The sequence below is a fragment of the Bactrocera dorsalis genome, chromosome 3, assembly GCF_023373825.1.
Source record: "Bactrocera dorsalis isolate Fly_Bdor chromosome 3, ASM2337382v1, whole genome shotgun sequence".
In the NCBI taxonomy this organism is placed as follows: Eukaryota; Metazoa; Arthropoda; class Insecta; order Diptera; family Tephritidae; genus Bactrocera; species Bactrocera dorsalis.
The window spans coordinates 85504150-85526354 of record NC_064305.1 but is presented as its reverse complement, the minus strand read 5'-3'; the positions used below and the strand labels follow the sequence as shown (position 1 = coordinate 85526354).

General features: G+C 32.1%; 1 protein-coding gene across 2 annotated transcripts in view; it reads right to left on the bottom strand.

Moving 5' to 3' along the window:
* Positions 1-22205, bottom strand: part of LOC105227726 (protein FAM13A) — a 72653-nt gene that overhangs the window by 10971 nt on the left and 39477 nt on the right. The gene's annotated exons all lie outside the window — the stretch shown is intronic.

The following is a 22205-nucleotide window of genomic DNA, read 5'->3' as shown; positions in this document are numbered from 1 at the left end:
GGCCATATTATATATGCGAAAAATTGCCGCCTCCGAAGACACTCCACGCTCTCAGGCCGAAAAAACGTTATATCCACTGCATACACTCTGTAAATATGAGCGCAACGTACAATTACAGCAGTACTCTTGCTCACATTTATCTTTGATATCTTTTGAGCATTGCGCTCAGCGCGCTCCAATTCAAGTGACGTTGGAAGCGAGCGCCAATTGCAATCGCTGGCGATCATTGAGCTGACCGCTCACAAAAATTGAATAAATGTGCTATGCCGGCGTGAGAGCGGTTAAGTTCATTGACAAACATTGCCGATAAGATAAAACTGCATTAGACGAATACAGTAAAGCAAAGCTGCCGACGCAGCTCACCCACACTACATGGGTGTAGTTGTGGCTCGCACAGAGTTTGACTAAATAAATCAGAACGTTGAGTAGACCGGCGTTTGAAGTGCAGGCTAGACGGTTCTACGTCATTCGGTAGCAACGTCGTCATGCTTTGAGAGTGAGAGTGTTACGTAGAAGTGATAAAACTGTATAAGGTTTATCCAACAAGTCGTCAAATATTTTGAGAGCGCAATGAGTGGCATTGTTTTGAGAACTGTGCCGTAATGCAGGCATGCCAGATTAGTTGTATAGAAGCTGAAGTTCCATGCATTATTAACTGTCTGAGCTGACTTTCCTTCTATGGAAAAAATCTGATTTGAATGAAATAATCTGCTCTTTCCGAATCTGATTTGAATGAAATAATATTATCTCTTTGTTCGAAAGCTCATATTTTTTTTTCAAGACATTGAAATCAGCTGATGCTAATTTTTGCCAATGGCATTATTTTTTAAAGGCTTATGATGATGATTTGAATGCAATGAAAATAAATATTTTTAAGAACAAAAGAAAATGGAAGCTGCATGCATTTTTTTCTCTTGGAAACTCAAAATTACTGTCTTCATATTACTAGGAACCCATTGAAAGAGGAAAGCGGACTATTTTGATCTAATATATTTTTAGGTATTAAGAAATAAAAAAATTATTCAAGAAACTGGTTCATTTCATTTTTAACATTTTATTTAATGTTAATACGCAGAACGATCATTAAGTTCCAAAAAAAAAAACACTCTCATAAAGTTTTAATTTGTCAAGTCTGGCAACTCACTTCATACTATATATCTTTCGAGAGATCCTCCGAGCGTTTTTTAGGTAATTCTCACTTTTTGATACTCAAACAGGTGCATAAAAGGCCTCTAGTACGCACTCAATGCGCTCACTGCTCATTTTGCACCCATCTCTCTGCGCAAGCTCATTTGCTCTTTCCAAGTCTGTGCGCCAACGATTGATAAAATAAACACGGCTGTGATTTTGATTTCAACTGCTTGTAATAGTAATATATTGACAAATAAAATTTATGCAAATGCTTGTTAATTTTTCCGAACAAATATTTGTGCCGTATTTTTAACCAAAGTGTTAAAAATGTATTAAAAATAGTTTGTAAATTTCATATGCTCATTTATATAACGTGAAATTTATTGACCCGCACCATAGGTACAAATTTGATTAGCATTAAAAATTATGGTGGTCAATAAAAGCGAAGTTCGCACGACGGCCATTAGAGCAATAAAAATGAAATCAGTAAATATGAATTTCTGCATTAAACTCTAATTGAAAAGGAATTAAAAATTATGGCAGAAAATATGTATGTATCAAGAAATGAAAAAAGTCATGCGATTGTCAGTGAGTCTAATTGCTAAAAATAAAAAATTTAACGCAACATTTTTATAATCAGTAGAAGGCACGTTTCTTCTAAGTACTGAGAACCGTAGACATTTCGGGAACAGTTATAACGGTGTGCAAATAACAGCGCAATTAAATCATAAACCGAGAGTTTGACAATAGACTATTACAGTCATAAAGTGGTATGTTTACTTTTAGTTGCGAGTGTTGGAAAAGGGGCCAATATAAGTAAGTTTTTTTGTAGGAATTAGAAGATTTCTTTAACAATTTTTTTTTGTAAGGAAATGTGAACATATGATAATATTTTTAAATATTTATTTTTTTTATAGAGCTTATTAAGCCACGTCAGGATCAAAGCCTATCGAATAAATAAAGAATATTTAAAGATTCTGCTACTCTTCTTTCTTTAAGGAGAACATCTAGTGCGAGTCTGAAAAGCGGGTTTTTTAGGGAATTTAAAAACAAAACTGTATCAATTGCATTTTAAAAAATTTTGAAGGAATATGAATTTATACATATTTAAGAACATATGTACATTAACATTTTTGAAGACAAAAATAAATATTTTATGAGTTGCAACGGATCTCCGACGTCTAAAAGAAGGTTTATTCAGTGCTTCGGCTTATTCCGTGAAGGTCTCACTTAAACAAAAAACTCTCAATTAGAAGATTTCGTCCGTACAACGGAAAATAGTGTCAAATTATTGATATTGAAAGAAAAAAATGTGTGTTTGTCTCGCTACAAAGCTTAAGGAGTACTTAACCAAAACTTAACGAATACTTAGCCGAAACTTAACGAGTGCTTAACTGAAACGTAACGAGTACTTAACCGAAACTTTGCGAGAACTTAAGCAAAACTTAACGAGTACTTAACCGAGACGTAACCAGTACTTAACCGAAACTTCACGATGACTTAACTATTTTGCTAACTGAAATTTAACCGAAATTTAATTTAAAACTTAAGGAGTACTTAAACGAAACTTAACGAATACTTAGCCGAAACTTAACGAGTGCTTAACTGAAACGTAACGCGTACTTAACCGAAACTTTGCGAGAACTTAACCAAAATTTAACGAGTACTTAACCGAGACTCAACCAGTACTTAACCGAAACTTCACGAGTACTTAACCATTTTGCTAACAGAAATTTAACCGAAATTTAATTTATAACTTACGGAGTACTTAACCGAAACTTAACAAATACTTAACCGAAACTTAACGAGACCTTAAGCAAAGCTTAACGAGTACTTAACCGAAACTTTGCGAGAACTTAACCAAAACTTAACGAGTACTTAACCGAGACTCAACCAGTACTTAACCGAAACTTCACGAGTACTTAACCATTTTGCTAACAGAAATTTAACCGAAATTTAATTTATAACTTAAGGAGTACTTAACCGAAACTTAACGAGTACTTAACCATATTGCTAACTGAAATTTAACCAAACCTTAACGAGTACTTAAACATTTATTGAGTTTTGCTAACTGAATTTTTTGCGTTTTTTCACATTTAACTAAACCAGCGTGAAGTTCTACAATAGAAATTTTCTTTCAACACTTTCGACTGAGTCATAGACGGCATTAACATAATACACACTACATAAGAAAAATTCTTAAATGAGATCTATTTATATAAACACCGACGCAACGAATATAGTACGTCATAACATAAGACGGCAAACAGCACGAGTTTTCGTACAATAAATATTTAAGTGACGCTAATTGAAAATCTAGGCAAATGGCAAAGAACTTCGTACGCGTATATCTCTCGGAACAAATGAGAGCAACCGTCAATCAAATGTGACAAATTTTAGATATGGAAAATTATTATTTCTATTTGAAATGATTTTGTGAATTATTATTAAGAAAAACAAAGCTTATGTATATCAGGTTATGCTAAATATATGAGAAAATAGGGTGCAATAAAAAACGTTGCCTACATTTAAGCGCAAAACATATAGCTGTGGTAAAGTTTAGCGAAGTCACAAACCATCTGAAATTGTAGATCAAAAGAAATGCTAGATGAATCGCATAATATACGTAAAGTGTGTTGGCAGAATCATATGAGAAAGTAGTAGAATAGGTTACAAATATTTTAATGAGGCACCTACTTAATGTCTCATATACAATACAACTGTAAAACCTTATGCTTGCTTTCGTATGTAAATTTATTGACAAAAGGACAGCGCTCAAAGATAACGAACAAAAAAGTGGTGAAATGAAAACGCCTAAGCAAATGAAATTTACTGTTTTTGACCTTCAAGTGATTTACGTAAAATTTCCAACCAATTTCTATCACTAAATTGGGCTATACAATTCAGCGATGATCCTCAATGATTTCTTTAAAGATCTTTAAGCAGATCTGCTATACAAAACTACAAATTTTAATTTGAAAAATCGCCGGCTCAGCAGAAAAATAATAAAGCGTAAATAAATACGCAGAGAATTGCGCACAAACGGCAATTTAACTAATCGCATTATAAAGTGATCATTCGCCGGCTGTGAAGCCTACAAAATGAAACTGGTTACGGCAAGTTGCAAAGCAAACCAGCGTCAAGTTCAAGAGGTGTGCGCCAGTTCACGACTTTGACATTGACATTAAATGCTTAAAGGCGTGCGTACTTTGGCCTATAGAGGGGTGTAAACGATCATACAGTTATAAAGCAAATATTGTAGTAGAGGTAAATTACTGGCTTATTGTGTTGCACGTGGCATATATCCATATGTATGTATATATGTATGTACGCAGCTCAGCAATATCAACTTTAGCCCCTCTTTAAATGTGGCATGTTGGCAATTGATCGTGTGATCGCAAGTGATCGCGTGTGTCAACAAAAATTATACAGTTACTTGTAACATGTGACTACCAGTTGCTCATTTTATGGGCGTAAATTTTGCTGTTCAAATGTTGTTGTAAACTAATTGACACTTTAAAGTATGTGATTGAAAAAAAAATGAAATCAAAAATGTGTATTCTTTTGTTTCAAGCAATCTATGAGATGATATGAGATCAAAGCCGCACTGTTTCCCCCAAAACTGGCATTGTTTTATGTTCGAAAGCGCCATAAATTTGGCTTAAATGCATTTCGGACAAAACAAGCTAATTATAAAAACAAAAAACTTAAATTTTTTTTTCGAAATTCAGTTCACCAAATATATGAATGAGCAGCCAAGCCACTTTTTGTCCAGCGCAAGCTGAACGTTTCCATTCATAAAGCTGTTGAATATTAAAATATGCAAAAACAAATATATAATTCTTAAAATAATTTATACACAAATCATACACATACACACCTACATTGCATGTATGTTTATGCAAATCACATGATCTCCGCCGCTTCAAATTAATTGTCACATAACTAACCGGCGATGGGGTGACCAGCGTTCCCAGTCAACCGACTGGCTGCATAATTAACGAGATCATCACGAAACCCAGTTCTCGCCTCCAACTGAGACATTTCAAATACACCCGTTTTGTTGTTGTTTTTGGATTTGTATATGTGTGTGTGTGTGTGCTTTTAACGAGCAATTCAAACACGAATTTGTGGACTCACGGATGTGGCTTACGAGAGTCACGGGAATCCAATTCAATTTTGCAAATGAAAAAAAGCAGAAGAAACAATTTGCACCAAAATAGATGGGTCGTGTGTCTGCACTAACAGGTTGGCTGCCTGATTGTTCTTTTTAATAAGCATATACGAGACTCCATACATATCTAAATGAGTGATTTGTGCTAAGCCTTGGCTGGTACGCGTGGTACAGAATGGCGCACTTTTGGCTTGACAACCCATTATTGTGCCTGAATGTCGAGAATAATATTTCTATTATGCAGTTTATGATAAATTAGCTTGCATGCTTCTATTTACTACCGAATTTCGTTGATATTAAGAGAATCTTTTGATTTATGGTGTGGTGAGCTCGAACTTAGCATTGCTGCATTTGCAAGTTTTGAAGCTAAAAACAAATCAATTTGTGTGGTCATAAAACTCATTTTCGACTTGATGACGTAAATTTTATTATTTATTTCGAAATGGTTAGTACAACTTGAGCAGACGTTTTTTTTTATATACAACATTAAGCAAGTAAGGAAGAGGTATTTTAAGGAATAAAGCCAGGAAAGTACCTTCAGGTGCATCAGGCCTGTTAGTTTTATGGGGTATAGGGCGAGTTTTTATCCGAATTTATTCATTCTAAGCACAAATATGCACAATTATAAAAAAAACACGCTCTCGCAATTTTATTAGGAGCACTAACATATTGGCCGATATGTGCGGTATAAAGTCACCCGGAAGTTCGAAAATCTTTATATTAGGTGTATCTTTATTTAACCCTTTTGTAGCACTCAGACATACTACTATCAGGAACGGATTCTCTCTGAATTTCAATTATAAATACGGCACATTGACAAATGTTTTCGGTAAAAATTCAAATGGAGTCCAGTCCAAGTATTTGGTGCTTAGGGACTTGAACAGTTTTTGTTGAATTTTGTAAATTTTTGGCCATAAGGTGACATACTCTAATGAAATTATTCATGCAAAGTTGTATCCCGTTATATTAATTGCTTCTTGATTGACATTCGACAGGGTTAATTTTAAAATTGCGTTAAATGGGAAGTAGGCGTGGTCCAATATCGCCCATTTTCACACTGTAACATAAAACTGTGAGAGGAATACCACATACCAAATTTGATTGAAATCGGTCGAGCAGGTCTTGAAATATGTGATTCTACACAAAAGTGGGTGGTGCCACGCCCAAAGTTTAATTTTTACTCCGGCTCCTTTAAGGCCTTACGTAGTTTTTAACAGTATCTTTAATATGCTTATAAAACATTTTTTTTTTAAATCATAAAATTACACTTAATTTTTAACAGAGTTGCAACCTATCAAAAAACGTAATTTTAGTTTAAATCTCTGCCCAAATTAGGCCTAAAGAATGGTATTCTGGAAATTATTGAAAATCATAAAATTACACTTAATTTTTAACAGAGTTGCCATCTACCGTAAAACGTATTTTTTTTTTAATCTCCCCGAAATTTACGCATAAAGAATGGCTATCTGGAAATTATTCAAAATCATTAAATTAGACTTAATTTTTAACAGAGTTGCCACCTATCGTCAAATTTAGGTATAAATTCCCCGAAATTTACGCATAAAGAATAGTTTTCTGGAAATAATTGCAAATCAAAAAAATACACTTAATTTTTAACAGAGATGCCACCTATCAAAAAACGTAAAATTTTTTACTTTCTACCAAATTTAAGCATAAAGAATGGCTTTTTAGAAATTATTGAAAATCATAAAAATTCACTTTACTCTGTTAAAGGAGTTGCCACCTATCGAAAAACGAAAATTTCTTAACTTTCTGTCAAATGTAGTCATAAAGAATGGTTGAGAGGAAATTCTAATTAGGGAAATCTTGAATGTAAGCATATTCCAGAATAGGGTTACCATAAGTCAAAAATAACACAATTGCAAAAATATTGAATCATTGCACCATCAGAGGATCAAAAAAACTTCAGAGAAGACTTCATTGGAAAGCTTCATTGAAAACTTCAAAGTAGAATTCAGGAAAAAATATAAAAAAAAAATTAAGAATACCTTAAAGATAGCTATGAATAGCAGTAGCATTGAATCAGTCATTAGTTTTAGAGATGAATATAACCATATTTGGGGTATTATTACAAAAAAAAGAAAACAATTTTCTTCATAATGTCTAATGTCAATTAGACATGTTATTAGATGAGTGAAAGTTCACCTTATGTGTAAGGAAGAAAAGAAAGAATGGAATTATGTTATTTGCCTCGCCTCAAAAAGCTTTATTTTCTCCTTTTGTCAGAAGAAATCTGTTACTCTAAGTGGACTCACCACTTATTTAGTTCGAATTATGTTTAGAAGCGGTATATACTAAAATAAAAAAAAAATAAAAAATATAAATAACAAAAAAAAATAAAAATAAAAAAAATAAAAAAAAAAAAAAAAAAAACAAAAATAAAAACAAGGAACAAAATTAATATAAAAATAATAAACAAAAATCACGCCACAGCGAAATATTTTGAAACCGTATATCCGCTATTTTATTCGTGAGCAAATATTATTTCTATAATAATTGATTGCGAATTAATAGCCACGAAAATCAAAATTAAATAAACAGACGCAGATACATATATGTATGCAAGTGAAAGGAAAACAAAGCATTCCTGACTTGCTTCCAAAACACGCGAAAGCGCACGCATCAATTTCCAATCGTTCTTTCGAAAATCCGCGCGATTTTGCGAAGCTGCATTGTGACTTGCCTTATAAATTTACGATCCATTTATTTGTGTTTATTTATATTTATAATTCGCTAACTGAAATCATTTGCAAATATTATTGAACGCGAACTTTTTTGTTACATAAAATGTTTACGAAAAAACGGAAATCGCGTCCACGTCACAAACTTCGGCTTAGCAAGGACTTTCCCTGTCAGAACTTTTACTTCAATTGTTATATATTATTTATTAGTTCAGCGTTATGTCTGAAGTAAATAAAAAATATTTACCAGCCAATATTTTTTGGTATTTTTAAGGTGTGGCGTACGTGCTTTGTTATTTAAACACCATAATCAGTTGAATTTACCTCTCCGGTTTTTTTTTTTGGAAAAACATTTACATTTATTTACCAACAAACCTACGACATTGTCACGAGTTTGTGCAAATTATGCAATCGGTGATAGAATTTAGCGAAAAATTAAACAAAAAAGCAAAAAAACTTTGAGATTATTAATGAGGGATTGTTTATACTGGGATTGCTTTAAAAAAAAAAGCACTAATTGTTAAGGGAATTAATTTTTTTTAATATGAAGTATAATCGATACAATTATGTTCTGAATATATTCTAATGGTCTTCAAGAAGTCTTTGCGAGCACTTTTCCACACAATCGAATACTATACCATGAATATACGTACGTAGCACGTTCAAGGTTAACTTCTAAAGCTGGAGGAGAGTCTGGTTTATTGCTAAACTCAAACGCCTTCTTAAATCTGACAAGAAGTAGTCTAATGATGTTAAATAACAACTTCTTGGAGATCATTCGATGTTACATTTTCTTGAAATAAACGAATCTCCACACTATTCGCGCCATAATTCGATTGTTGTAAGTGCTGTGTGGCATGTAGACTAGACTTGTTGGAACCAGATATTGTCAAGATCAACTTCTTTCAATTGCGGCCATAAAAAGTTTATCATCGATCTACATACATATATCGTTCTGCATTGACACTAACGGGGTCTAAATCTTTATTTCGAAAGAAGTACGGACCGATGATTCCACCAAACCAAAAATCACACTAAACTGTCGATTTAGTTGAATGTAATGGTTGTTCATATATAATTTGTAGATTTTCTTGAGTGAGATTTTAAACAGATAGAAATCATATCACCGTTATTGGTTGCTGCTTTTTTCCTGCCCATCAGCGTCAGCACGAGGCGTTTAATTAATGCTCCATAAAACTCAGTATATTTTAAATTCAAGTAAACATTTTCATTTGACATTTACTTTTACTTAAAAGTAATTAATGTTAAGTATGTTAAATACTGCATAAGGTTCTCTTGTTGGGTTCAAAATATGAGGTTAAAATCTAATAAATATTACGGACACACGTGATAGCTAATTAATTTATTGACATAACAAAATCTGACAAAACTTCATAATAAATTCGTGCAAACTTTTATTGCCTTCACGTGGGTGTTGTTGAATAATTTGAAATAAAAAACTTTGAAGCACTTTGACGTAAAGCGAATTTTGAGCATTCCAAAAAAAAGATATTAATACATCTAAGAGCTGAAAGGATTTTGACCATCAAATATCACCAGATCCTAAACATTCTTTAGAATTTGTATGTCATTGGAAATAGATCGAGATCAAGATAATTTAGATCATCTAGAATTAGATATAAAAATCTTTTCTAAATGTATTTAGTTGATTCTGAATAACTAATGGGTTCTTGAGAATAGTTTCAGTGACAGAAAAAAGGTTGGAGGTTGAGAAATTTTCAGCCGGGGGACACATTGCAGAACACATTTCGATTTGAACGGGAAGGAAACAGCTGTAATCATAAACATACAATATATTTTTCTTTGCAGAGTGACAGTGTATGAAAAATGATTTTCAAATTATAGTTTTTTGTGATTTTTATTTACTTCCATTATTACATGATGCCTCTATGCACTATGCTTTCAGTCTTATAACCAATTCTCACAGGAGTTATTTGATCAATTAGCCGACCTTTGCTCGATTAAAGTAGAAATTTACATCGATTTATCATACAAAATAAAATTCTTAATTTACTATATTGAATCATAACCGAATAGAAATCGAGTTCGAACTGATACTCCGCGGGTTGTTGTCCACACTCTAAGTTTGGCTGTGATTAACTCTGCCGGTTGTTGTCCAGACTGTGGGTGTGTTCATTAATAAAATAGAAATCAGCTGAAGAATTTTCATCGTCAGTAAAAATAAGAAATGAAGAACACAAGCAAGTAAAAAGCTGATCGCTAATCGCGCCAGGTAGCGAGCTGTGCAAAAGATCAATACTACATTAATTTGGCTGTGCAAAAAAGCTTTAGTGTTCTTTTGTCAATTTTCAGCTTATTTCACGTTACAAATAAGATTTCCTAGATGAAAATATCATTCACTATATATTTTGAGACTAACTTTACGCTCAACTTTTTTCGGAAGAGACTTGCCACTTTAAAAAAAGTTAATTTGAAATTATTAAAAAATATAAGGTCTCCTAAAAAGCGTTTCAAAAAAACTTTCCCTCTTTAAACCTAAGAATTTTGTAATGATTTACTTCAAGTAAAGTTTTTCTAAAAGAGTTGCCATATTTTATAAATTGAAGCCTGCAATTATTAAAAAAGGTAACTCGTTTTAAAAAGCGTTCACCAAAATTCTGCAGCTATTCTTTATAAATTGCACGAGATGGTGTTGCCAACTGTCTATAAATATATAATCGTGAAACTCCAACAAAAAAGATTTGGCTATAAAAAATTTATAAAATATTTTTACCAATATTTACAATTAAAAGGCATTTTTGAAGGCTTTGCTTAGTAAAAATACATACACCCTGTCAAGAAAGTATCGGGAATTTATTAATAAAACGATGTGTGAGTGGCTGAGTACAATATTATATATATGCATATAATATTTATTATATACAATACTTAAGATCTAAAAACGGTGTTGCACACGCCACTCATCAAATAAAACCACAATTACAGATTGACGTTTATACTCACTTGAAACTAAGCTCTATGGACTTTATTTATAAGTTTCTAATCAAGCAATGAACTCAACAATTAGCTAAAAAGCCACAATACAGGTCACCTCTCTGGAAATAACTAATTAAAGTTTTAATAAAGAAATAAGCAACTTTATTAATATGCGGCAATATTTAATGGCTTTCGACCGGCTTTATTAAATTTAATTACTCGCTAATTCGTAATCCATAAAACCTAGAGGAACACATGAATGCGTCAGCCGGCATCAATAAAAGCGAAGCGGCATGTGTTCGCAGCAATATTATACAATAGTAATTGGCATTTGCGCAGTAAGCAGCTGATTGGCCGCGTTTTCTGACATAATGGGGGGCGCAGTAAGTCTTCAACTGTTCCCAAGACTTGTGTGCACGCTGCAATGAATTTTGTTTTTCACTTTCAGTCAACACTAAATTGTTGTGAGTTTTTTATAGCTGCATATTTTTTTTTTTAATTTTGGTGCAACATTTGATATTTGAACCTGCGAGGTACAGAGGCGTAGTCACGCACTCAACCCACTTGGTTGCGGGAAAAATTTTCTTTTCACTTAAAAAATTTAAATTTATTACACAATATTGTGTATATGTCACATGTGGGAGTGCAGTCAATTAGTGGTGTAGGCATACAGGCAGGGAACTAAATCATGTCAGTAGACAAAGACAAAGCAGATTACAAACAGTAATTGATTACCGCTGTCGTGCTATAAATCTGTATGCAATGTTCATATTTCTTACAAGTACAAACGTAGAACAATTATATTTTATTTACAAAACTAATTTACGGTTGTCGGCTTTCAAATATTTTTGATTTAATTACTTTTTTTTCTCTACGATATGACGTCATGTAATTACTTCGCTCGTCACAGAGACGCAATTAACAGCATTTCTATAAGTTATAGTCACATTATATGAAAATAACATGGCATATAGAAAACCGTTACTTTACACTGACCCAACGCAATGCGCTTATTGTGAAATATTTGTTAACTTAGTCATACAACAACAACATAAACAGTTAAATATGTCAATATTTATGGAGTTCACGCTTTTTATCTTAGAACGAAAAGGTAGCTGAACAGCTCAGACATGGAATGTTCATTCATCATTTAGTAAAGTGAAGAAATGACATTACAAGTGCATTTTATCTACAAACAAGTAAAGCACACGTATGAGCACAAAAAGAGTACCTTTAAGTGGGGGAAGCACTTGCACCTGCAGCTGCGTGAGTAATTCCGGCAGCAGAACATACATACTGGCATAATGCTATTGAGAGTGCAATATAAACATATGTATATACATATCGTCACCTAAAATGCAAAACAGCGTATCATAAAAATAATCGAAAATCGCTACCCGATATAATAACCATTTTATAACCAAAACTCAACCTTGTGTTCAATGGAAGTGTACGGTGACCAATATATAACCAAAACTTTGGTTTCAATGGGAGTCTACGTTAACCAATATATAACCCATATATAACCAATTTATAACTCATATATACCCAATTTATAACTCATATATACCCAATACATAACCCACATATAACCAATATATAACCCATATATAACCATTTTATAACCGAAACTCAAATTGTGTTTCACTTTGAGTGTTTTCTATTAAATCGTTTTACTTTCGCGTGTAAACTTATGAAAAGTGATGTCAAGTTAGTTTGCATTTTAGGTGATATATTCACATAAGCGCATGTATATATTTGTTTATGTAAATCGTTGTATGTCACTTGCTGCTTCGATTAATGATTAATTACACGCCTGGCGGAGCACATTTCTTTTTCATTATCATTGCCCATATGTGGAGCCACAAACAAGCTTACATACCTGTATAAATACATACATACATACATATGTGCAAATACATTAACCGCTATCAATGGTTATTGTGTAAGTCTTAACGAAAGCCTCACGTTTCGTTTATGTAAATACTGTTATCAAGGAGAGGAGACAAGTGAAAGCCGGAATATGGATTCGCAATTAGTCTCGTGTAAATACGGAATTTTAAATTTAAAAACTGAATGGAAAGTGAAGCCTTTGCATGTGACTTGATCACTTCTTTCTTAAGTCCACATTACATAGTATGATGATAAGTGGCATTATATTCCCCAGACTTCATGATAACGGTGGAAAAGCCGTTTGGTTGGGCATTTTATGGTCAATTAGGAAAAAATTTAATGACGTTAGTGAAATGGGTTCTGAGCAAAGCGGAAATAATTTATGGAAATTTTAAGCACAAAAGAAATTAAAAAAAAAAAAAATACAAAAGAAAAAAAAATTAAAAACAAAATAAAATATAAACAAATGTTCTGCGTTTTTTTATTTTTGATATTAATTTTTATTATTTTTTGTACTTGAAATTAAAAGCTGGCAACTCTGCTCAAAAAATGTTTTTAATTAATAGTTTACTTAAATCATTTATGTTTGAAGACTACATATTACATAGTAGCGTAAGGACTAATTTCGAATTGAAATTTTCAAACAGGTGGCAGCCCTATGAATGTTTGTCACCTCAATTTTTTGATTTAAACGCTTTTTAAAAAACTCAAAACAGCTTTTAGTTTGATGCATTGCAAAAAAAAATTTTTTGCTCAGTTATTGAATTTAAAAGGTGGCAACCCGCCACAAAAAATATTTTTAAAACAGTCAGCTATACTTAAACCATTTGAGTTTGAAACCCACATACTGATTTTCTTATGCTATTAGTATCGAGTTGAAATTTTCAAACAGGTGGCAGCGCTCTGAATATTTGTTTTAAAACAACCCTTTATTAAAACTATGAATCAAGAAATATACATACATATGTAAATTGGAAATACTAGCCCTCACAGAGGTAGCACTCTACTTAATATGAGTGTGATGAAATTTCGTGACGTAACACAAAATCGTTGCAATGGAAAATTTTAGCTTTTTACTTTTATGGCTAAAGAGATTTCACTACAAAAAAATATATTCAAAGACACAAAACAAAAAACATTTATCTGAGCCATTAGTAGCACTAAAATCAACAATACTCACACCCAATATAATTTCACCATCTTCAGCTCCTCAGAAATTAACCACCGTAATGATTACGTAAAAATTATTTATGTTCTCCTAAACCATATTATGCAGTTAATAATAAACATAGTTGTTTACCGCTTATGCAAGCTGTGGCCGCTTTGGCCTTCCCTCTTACTTAATTAATACGCCCGTCATTTCCCTTGACCACTGCATCAGCTGGAGAATAAGAACTGAAATGAGTTCGATATTTATAAACAAGTATCGCACGCAGAGCATAAACAAGATGGCAGCCGCGCCATGCGTCACGTACGCAATATATGTATATAACACGGCAACAGCAACAACAAGTTTATAGAAATTTTATTTATTTTTTATCTGAAAAACAAAAACATAAATAATGCAGATGTTGGGAAACGAATGCAAATGCTTCAATGGTGCGAGTTCCAATTGGATGGCCTTATTTACATACATAAATACCTATGTGTGGAAACATACTTTCTGGCTATGTAAATGGGTGGGTTTTTGAGAAATTATATTACAACAAGAAAAACGTTAACAGCGGAAGCTACAATACCCTTTACAGGTGCACTTTGTGCAGTAGAAAAAGGTATAAAAAGATATTTATCTTGATTTCGATCGGCCAGGTTGTATGACAGCTATACACAATAGTGGTCCGACGGGTACGGCAGTTGCGACAAATGAGCAGCTTAGCGAGAAAATGGCTTCTATATCTCAAAACTGAGGAATTAGTTCGCGTATATATAGACAGTAAGACCGATAAACAGCCGGAGATGAGTAAATTAACTGACCTCGTCATGCTAATCAGTTATAGTATATAACTCTACCGTGTCGCTGAAGTTATCTGCTGGGTGTTAGAATAGACTTGAGCTGTAGTGTTGATATTTGTAAAGACTTTTTACAACATTAAATAGAAACATTTAAGAGTGTAATATTTGAAAAAAATTTTTGCACTACCCTAATGTTGATACACTTTTGTCACCAATTTCTAATTGAAATATTATTATATATGCCAATTAGTAATTTATGAACTAATTATATCAATAAGTGCGACCGACCGCAAATTAATTTGTGGCGACAGTGACCATTTGTATAACTACACTAATTGAATTATTTTGGCCAAGCTTACTCACTTTATTGACTTAGCGAATTTTATTCGATGCATAGTACTACCATACTTAATTACTGAAAAACGCAACTTATAAAAACAACTTAAATGAAATCGGCCAGATAGTGGGCCGAACCAACTCTTTGATTCAAAAAGTGATTGGAACGTATAAATCGATGGGCTCCACTGCCTCAAAGCCTCGTTCAGAGCGTCCCTCTAAATTAAGAGCTTTTATATCTTAAACGAGTTACTAGAAACTATCCTTTTTTACTTTAATTTAATGTTTGTTATGTTTTTATTCCTTTGCACTCAAACTTTTTCTAAACCGAATAATCCTTTTTATTTTGTTCTTGTTTTTATCTCTAATTTATTTTCAACACTGTCAAAATATATATTATGTATATTAGACTGAACTCCAATAAGTAAATAAACCAAAAAATTATGTTCGATTTTTATTTCTCGAAGTTTTTTTTTTAATAATTAAGTACTCGTAGTATGTGAAGCTAATATGCAGAGTTTTTCTAACTAGTGTACATCAGATAAACCAACAATTAATTCTGCAGATTTGCTACTTTGTAGGACTTAAGTACAATACTTTTAACCAAAGGTAAATTCATTTGTTTGCCATGCAACAGTCAAACCCTTACAAGTCTAGTGCAAATAAGATCTAAAAGTTGGCACCTAAGATTGTTTACAATCTCTCTTGATTGTACATATCATAACAATAATATAATAATTTTTCCCCTAGATAAGGTTACATTGTAAGCACCGAGATTAATACCTGATCGCTTATTATACATACCGATTTATTTATTATCTTTTTTTCAATAATTATTTATAATGCAAGGGCTCCAAATAAATAAAAAGTCAATATTTATATTCCTGACTAATTCATTGCCACTTAAAATGAAAGTTTTAGAAAACACTTGAGCGCACTCGAGTGTCTGCTGTGGCACCAAGTGTATCATCAGATTGAAGTATTGGGAAGTAAAGGCTTGAAATAATATATTTTTAACCGGAATAGATAAAAAAGGCCCTTATTTATTACAAACAATTCAATTGAATTAGAAAAAAATAAAGTAGTTGGCCTTCAGCAAGTCATATTATTTTTCATTTTTTAAGCATTAAATAAATATTTTTGTTAAGTGTGTATTTATATACAACAATTTATATGAATCCACACTGTAATCCTGTTTGCTAGTAATGCAAATAAAATATCAATCACAGGAGATTTCCAAAACATAAGCTTTCTTTTTGAACTTTTCGACTCCTCATATTTTGATGGCAAAGAAAGTTATTCCAAAAAAAAACTCGAATTTCGCAAATGACAGCAATATCGATCGATTTTTCAAGCATTAAGCAAAGAGTCAATATTGTGATGCTTTTGATTAATAATATAAACAAATAAAATAAATAAAACAACAATAAATCAAAGGAATTTAAGTCAGAGCTTTATGCTGTGTTAGTCTGAGGCTAAAAAGTCTGGCAAATATAAAAATACGTGTATATTCAGTACAATGTTGCATGTATACTTGTATTTATTTACATTGTAAATATTTATTTCACTCACAATACTTGAAAAACGCTTTTTTTCTTTATTTTTTAACAGCACTAAACAACGATTTTACAACAATAAATCAGTGAGGAGGTGTTAGGCACGCGCCATTAAATGGCAAATAGCTGCTACCTATATTTATATGCTGTGTGCTATCAACGAAAACAAGTCTAGTCTAGTCTAGCATAAAGTCTTATCGATGAGAATAGACCTATAAAAAGCAAAACAACCTTCGTTGTCTGACACCAGGGCGCTAAAATCACTTTGAGGAAAATTCTCATTTCTATAGAAAAATGAGGGAGACAGTTGAATAATGAAAAATAGTTCTTCGTTTTTACAGAAGTTACAGACTGTAAATTAAATACATTAATATTTTAAAGAAAGTATTATTACTTTACTATTTAGATTTTGTGGATATTAGAAATATTGAGACAACGCGCTTACATCTGATTGGTGCTCTAGTTAATTAAAATATATTTGATATAAAAGAACGGTACCAAGTCTACCAAATTATTTTGTTTGACTTGAAGATAGAAAAATGTTGCCTCGAAATTTAAATTTTTATTTATAATTCACCATACAAAGTTTTTGGGAGTTAAAAAAATGTGTCCCAAATAATTTGATGAATATGAAGATCGAAAAATGTTGCCCCAAAATATCACCAATAGTACAATTTTGCCGTTGAAAATTTATGTCCCAAATAATTTTGTTTCGAAACACTTTTAACACGCCTTTGGAAACTTTCGTGGTTAAACACAGTTGTCCCAAATAGTTTAATTTGACTTGAAGATCGAAAAATTTTGTATCAAAAAATTTGTAATTCACTATAGGAAGCGTTCGTGGTTTCAAAAATGTGCCTCAGATTATTTAGAGATCGAAAAATGTTGTCACACAATTTTTTAACTCACTAATAGTAAACTTCTGTGGCTGAAGAATTTTGTCACAAATAATAATAAAAATTCTCTATTAACGTAATGAGAAATTATATTGTCTCAAAATATTCACAACCTAGCAAATGTGTCCCAAAATTTTATAAATATAAAAAATTGAATAATATAATAAAAAAATATTTACAAATTAGTGAGCTTTTGTGGTTCCAAAACGTGTCCCAAATAATTTAATGAACCTGAAGTTGTCCCAAAATTTTTTTATCTCACCAATAGTAAAGTTTTGTGATTGGAAAATTGTGTCCCAAATAATTTTGACTTAAATGTCGGAAAATGTTATCACCACCATGTCTAATTTTTGTCCCAAATTGGCTGAAAAGTTTGTAAATGCTTTCTCTATTATAGTAATGTAGTTAAAATGTGAAATTACATTATCCCAAAATATTCACAACACAGCAAATTTGTCCCAAAATTTCAAAGAGACAAAAATGGCTTAATAGAATTAGAATGTTCAGCACGCCACTTCAGCATGCCGTTTGAAATATAAATTCGCATAAGAATACACATTTTCCAAAAATTCGAGATGTCCCAAAAATGTTGATAGTATACGAAACGTTCAAAAGGCCTTATATAAAGCAACTATGCTGTTTGCAGTGCAGTAACATGACAATAACAGCAAAAAAGATTGTCCCAAAAATGTTTATGGCATACGAAATCAGGAAATTGATCTTATACAAAGTGTCTATGCAGTTCAGTTATAACATAATAACATCATAAAATTTTGTAGCAAAAATTTTAGACCTTCTTTTTAGTTCAAGTAAAGGCCTTGAAAGTATTTTGATTTTTATTGTTCAGTGATATGACCACAATATCAAAAAACTCAAAACTTCTCGACCTCTCTGTTTAGGTCAAATTAGGTCTTGAAGCTTTAAATTTTTATATTATGGCGAAATAATACTATAATGAAGTCATAAATGCGTAATAAATATTTAAATGAATGGTAATAAATATGATATAGCCATTATTCTCTTTTCGCTAGTGCGAGAAAGAACTTTTACTGAAGGTTTATTTAACAATAATATTGCATAAATTTGCACTAAAAATTTTTTCCAAATTTTATTTGTTGTAAAGAAGTTTATATTTTCGTAATATACCTGTATTATATATCAGTAATCTCATTATTATGCACATTTCTGAATTAAACAACGCCACAAGGTGCCGCATATTTACAACTTTTCGAACCTCTCGCAGCATTTAATTTTTTAATGGATTTACATTAGCATTTGTTATGGTAAAACGATCATTGATCGTATTTATTCCGTCTCACATTTAACGCTAATTGTATTTGCTGCCTAATACACTTTAAATTCGATGTGAAAGCGGTGCGATATAACAATAAGCGGTCAAAGGTTTTTGGTTTGAGGCAGTTGAAGGCAGTTGCAGCGATGCTGAACCACTTCGAACTGGTTGATGGAGGTGTAATGACAACGTAGGTACTTAGAAGGTGCAAATACAAGCTGTCTACGCAAATGAAGCATGTTTACTTTAAAATAAGATGAATGGAAAATAATTGGATTTTTCATAAGTTTAGCGCAATATTTGCATATTTCACGCGAAGATTGCAGCCGAATGACGCACGTGACGCGCACCTCATAGAGGCGAAAAGACGTAAGATATTTTCAAAAAACCACGTACACATGAGAAGGTTTATCGGCTGAAGAAACCTACCACTGAAAGTGTCTTTAACTGGAACAAACTGGTGCGCCTAAGCTGCACACGTAATACGAAGAGCTTATGACTACGCGCATTCCAATTAAAAGCTTATCAGCGTTAACTGATAAAATGTCTGTTTGTGAATTTTGCATTTGCAAACTTATTTAGGTTATTTTGCTTTTCAAAAACTTGCGTTACGCGCAAAACTTTTCTGAAAAGAGAATTGCGATTTTGGTCTTTTTAAGTTCTTTTTTTAGTTTCTGCTTTGTAATCAAAATAGCGTACGATAATTACAGATTTTTACTTTTTGCCGAATCCAAGCAAAGATAAGCTGCAAAAGCGAACGCCGGCCGAAGCATTCCCCACAGTGTGCGCGCAAATGTGTGAGGTCACTCATACGCCATGTGCGACTATTTATAGACACCTTTTGTGTGATAAACAGATGGTGAACGGCGAGATAGCTTTGAACTGCATTATTTACTTAATCATTTAGCATTAAGCGAACTTTGGCGGACAGCATATTGTTATCAACAATATGTTTGTTTTGCAACAATAACAAATTAGAGCTGCTGTGGGCGTTAACGCTCTGTTAATATATTCACACATGCGATAATAAGTGAATAAACTGCAATGCGAGAAAAAAGTGTAGTGTATTAGAGACTTAAACATATTTAAAGCAAGAAAAAACGTAAACTTTGGTTGCACTGAAGCTGCACTATATAAATAATAAAAGTTTTCTATATAAACACTTGATGTTAATAGTTTAGTTTGTATGGCAGCTATATGCTATAATCGTCCGATCAAGACAATTTTTTCGGAGATTATATTATTGCCTTAAATAATAATCCAGGAAAAATTTCGTGGAAATATCTTCTCAAAATAAAATGTTTTTCATACAAGCACTTGATTTCGATAATTTGGTTTGTATTGCAGCTATATGCTATTATCGTTCGATCTGAACAATTTTTTCGGAGATTGCAGTGTTGCTTCAAACAATAACTGGTGCGAAATTTCATCAAGATATCTCATAAAATAGAAAAGTTTTTCATACAAGCACTTGATTCCGACAATTTTGTTTGTATGGCAGCTATATACTATAGCGACCCGATCTGAACCATTTCTTCGGAGATAGCATCGTTGCTTCAAACAATAACTCGCGCAAAATTTCGTTAAGATATCTCATCAAATAGCGAAGTTTTTAATACAAGCAGTTGATTCCGATAATTCGGTTTCTATGACAGCTATATGCTATAGTGGTCTGATATTAGTCATTCTCACAAATAAGCAGGTTCATAATGAGAAAGGGACGGGTGCACGATTTCAGATCAATATTTCAAAAATTAACTGACTTGTTCGCATATATGTACATAGACAAACGGTTGGACAGACAGACATGGCTAAGTCGTTTCAGTTCTCAGATCTCTGACTTTTCCTTTGGGTATTAGAAACTTTGTGGCAAACTTAATATATTCTGTTAAGGGTATAAACAAGTTTTTATAAACTTTTCATGTAAATTTCGCTGGCTTTAAACCACCCTGATTATTATATCTCACATTTTTTTGTTAGAAATGCAGTGGTGTGACTTCCTTTTTACCTCAAATGAAAAAAATCAGTCAGAAAATACAATATTTTGAAATTACTTCGACAACAGCACCACCTATCTGATAAAGCATGTAAAAAATTTACAAAATAGGAAAATACTTTTTCGACTAACCAATATATTGGTTGTATTTGATAGCGGCAGCTGAAAATGTTATGCTAGATATATGTAACATAATGTAGCGAATCGTAAGCAATGAAAAATTCAATTTCGGTTTTTTATGAAACATTGTTGTGCATTTTAAGTGACTATATGTAGTATCTATACTTTACAAGAGAAAAATTGTTCACCAAGTTTCCACAGAAATTTCTGATCACTTACTCTATCAGACGGGCTGAGTACACCTTTGATATACATATATTAAACTGTCTTCGGTGGAACACAATTAGACTCGAAAAGCTTGTAGTCAAGTTCAAAATGATTAAAATCAGCATTATTTCTTCTTTTCTAAAGCAGAACTAGGGCAGCAAAGTATAAACAGATAACAAATTTGTGCTTAATTTTAATTAAAAATATTGCTGCTATTTTTATATTCCACACATTTCATCATAATCACGCTTATTTTAGAAAGAACACAAATAGATTACTCACAACCATCAACACGTAGCAGTTATCTTGCGAACTGCTAATTAAATTTATTTGATTTCAACGAAAAAATTTTATCTTAAGTCAACTTATGTATTTTTAATTATATTTGGCACTCGACGCGTCACTCAGTAGACAACATTGATTTTGAGGGCTTGTCGGTGATGTCAAAAAATTATCTAATTCCATAATTAGCCAAGCAATTCACTAACCTCAGTGCACAGCAACAAAAAAGTTTGCAAAAAAAATTTAAAATTTTTTATTATCTCACAGGTTGCCATGCCAGAGTAAATAAAATTGGAGGCAAACATATTGCATTTTAAATGCAGTACACACAAACTTTACTATAAATATGTAGCAGACAAAATTAACGCAGCCCTTGAGCTAGAAAGATGTGCATAATAAGGAAATGACAAAAAATGCCATTACAACACAGCAACAATTCCCACGTTGGGCGCGGCAAAAAAGTTCGCGAAATTTGTTTATTGTTATTATTATTATTATTACTGCACGCATACATTCGTAATGCTGATTTTTTTGCAGGCGATGAACTCAAGCACACCACTAGAAACTTCCAAAAAAAAACATAAAAATATATCAAAACACGTCAAAATAAAAAAATAATTGAAAATAATTAAAAAGAAATATATAAAAAAAATATATAAAAAAAATATAAAAAAAATTAAAAGAAAAATATAAAAAAAAAAATTTAAAAA